The sequence below is a fragment of the Rhyacophila brunnea genome, unplaced genomic scaffold, assembly GCF_057557595.1.
Source record: "Rhyacophila brunnea isolate RB1 unplaced genomic scaffold, BYU_Rbru_1.0 scaffold_16, whole genome shotgun sequence".
Taxonomy (NCBI): domain Eukaryota; kingdom Metazoa; phylum Arthropoda; class Insecta; order Trichoptera; family Rhyacophilidae; genus Rhyacophila; species Rhyacophila brunnea.
In genome coordinates, this window is record NW_028232816.1 from 556653 (window position 1) to 559554 (window position 2902).

Below are 2902 nucleotides of genomic sequence, written 5' to 3' on the forward strand. Positions count from 1 at the left end.
ACTTGATGGAATTTGAATTTAAATTCTAATGGATATACATTTTGTACTATTCCATTTGAGTCGTTTTTGCGAACCGGGTTTTCGCCCTTCGGCATGGCATTATCATGCACTAAATGCACTCACCAAAAGGTCAATACACACTGACAACGAATATAATCAATTGAAGATCTTGGCATAAAAACATCAAATGTCCACTTTTTTCCATTTTCATTTTATTGCATTTCTATATTCCCTGTGTATGGTTACATACAACTGTGCAAAGATATATTTTTTTTAAAAAATCGTAAGTCCCTCAAATCCGCTCTCAAAAATATGCCACTTTTCTAAAAACAGCAATAGTCCAAGGAATTTTGTTTGAAAACAACAAAGGTCCAGTAGTTCCACACTTTTATCACCAGGCGGCGTTAGGCGTTAGTATACATTCCATACTTGTTAGTGCCTGACCTGTCAAAATTATCTTTCATTCGTTCAGTCATTGGCATTGCCATTTTATGAAGTTCCTTAACGATTGTTTGTATATTTTATCATGGAATGTAATAGGATACAGACATCCGAAACGCCTCGTAAGAGAAAAGTTAATAAAACCAAGCAAACAATAATAAAAACCGCCAAAATAAAGGGAAGTGATCATGTCAATCATGTTGGGAAACGACTCTCAAAAAAAGTTATCGGTGAAGATTGCAGGTAGGAATAATTATGTATTCATAACATATATTCAATTAAAAACTTATACATTATTTACGTACTAAAATATTTACCATGCTGAATAGTTTGTGTGATTAAATTTAGTTCACAATGGCTGTGATTACTTTGAAGTTATGACTTCTTTCGAATGCAAAGCATTGTATTTACTATGTTGTTTTATGTAAATGTATGTATGATTGTAATAAAGTATATTATGTAGGATTGTACTTAATTGATTATTATGTTTCCAGGTGCAAGAGGTTTCATTGTTTTACAAAAATAAATGAAGATTTACGGAAAGAAATATTTGAGAATTTTTATGAAATGGATTCTAAAAATCAACAAGATGGCTATATATCTGGATGTATAGAAGTAGTACCGATCAAGAGAAGACGTCCGAGAAAAAATACTCCGATAATAATAAATGATGTCAATGATCATGGTATATTCAAGCATTCAGCATCATATAAATATAAAGTGAGTATTCATTGAATTAATAAAAAATGTACATTCAAATTAGGCATTACACCTATTATACCTAATGATAATGTGTTTGAAAAACTAATTATTTTTTCTCTTTATTTACTTTAGATACGATCTACATCTGATGGTATTAACGAAGAAGTCTGTATGAAGGCATTTGTGGCAATACATGGTATTACGCATTCCCGGCTGCGACGTATTCAAGACAACATCACATTTTCGGGTTCGGCTCCTATGGACAAACGAGGAAAGCATCCAAATCGCCCAAGAGCAGTGCCTGAATCAGTGATTCATTTGATTCACATTCATATACAATCATTTAAGGCACGTCAAAGTCATTATTCTTTCGCGAAAAATAAGAATGTTAGGTATCTTCCGGAAAATTTGACTATTATGAAAATGCACGAGATGTTTTTAAGTAAATACAGGCTTCAACTAAACTATGACACATACTACAGAGTATTTACAACTAGATATAATTTGTCATTTGGAGCTCCTCGAAGCGATACGTGTTCATACTGTGATTCAGTTACAACCAAACTGAAATTACCCGATCTCTCTGAAGATGAAAAACGTAAGATTGAGATAGATTATCAACTTCACCTGGCTAAAGCACAACAGTTTACTACAACGAAGCGAAGATTAAAAGAACTCGCAAGTGGTTCAAGTGATACCACAGTCATATCGTTTGATTTTATGCAAAATTTGCCTTTACCGAATATGGTAACAAATGCGGTATTTTATTCCAGACAGCTATGGTATTACATTTTTGGGATACATGACCTAGCCAGAAATGATGTATATATGTACACGTATCATGAAGGATTCGCCAAACGAGGTCAAAATGATGTAACATCTTTGTTACTACATTACATAAACCACCATCTGCCAGCAGGCACGAAAACATTGTATATTTTGAGTGACGGATGTGCTGGACAAAACAAAAATTTTGTTATGATTTGGTTTTGGTATATGGTGGTACATGTATTAAAAAAAATTGAACGAGTCATCCATATATTTCCTATCAGAGGGCACACATTTTTACCAAATGACGCTGACTTTCATTTGTTCAGCAGTGCAAGGAAAACAATCCTTGCAGACGTGCCAGAGGATTGGGATAAAGTTGTATTGGAAGCCAGAAAAACTCCTGGGCCCTTTATTCTGGAGAAACCGGAGCAAAAAGATTTTTTAAATATTAAAGATACGTTAAAGCCTTACTTTAAGTCATCCTTCGGCAGAGATTTTCATCTTAGGCAAGTTAGAATGTACAAAATAGACAAGGATTGTAAGGGAGAAGTGCTTTGCAAACATCTCAGTTTCTCTGGACTGTGGGATAGATTCAATATAGTGAAAAGACATCAAATGCCAGTCACGATTGCATTTAAGCCAGCATATGATGGCTTAATTCCATTGAAAGGCGCAAAGAAAAAAGATATTTTAAAATTAACTAAGTATTTACAAAATCCAATAAATGCATCATTTTATGAAAATTTGCCGTGTGACAATGATACAAATGATAACGTTGAAGAAGACAGTGAAGGTGTGAGTGATCAAGACTAATCAGTAGTAATATGCACATGATTGATTTTATTTTAAATATTTAATTGAAGATTTTTTTAAAACATGTAAGTACGTAGCTTAATAATTGGTTATGATGTGTCAAAACCTTCTTAAATGTAGTATTATGATTAAAAAATAACAGAAATATATATTTTTTGTTTTATTTAATAAAATT

General features: G+C 32.7%; 1 long non-coding RNA gene across 1 annotated transcript; it reads left to right on the plus strand.

Annotated features, from left to right (window-relative positions):
- Positions 1–600: 600 nt before the first annotated feature.
- Positions 601–1452, plus strand: LOC147074105 (uncharacterized). Its single transcript, XR_015070256.1, has 3 exons — positions 601–684; positions 936–1161; positions 1276–1452. It is a non-coding gene; the product is annotated as an uncharacterized LOC147074105 (long non-coding RNA).
- Positions 1453–2902: the final 1450 nt, after the last annotated feature.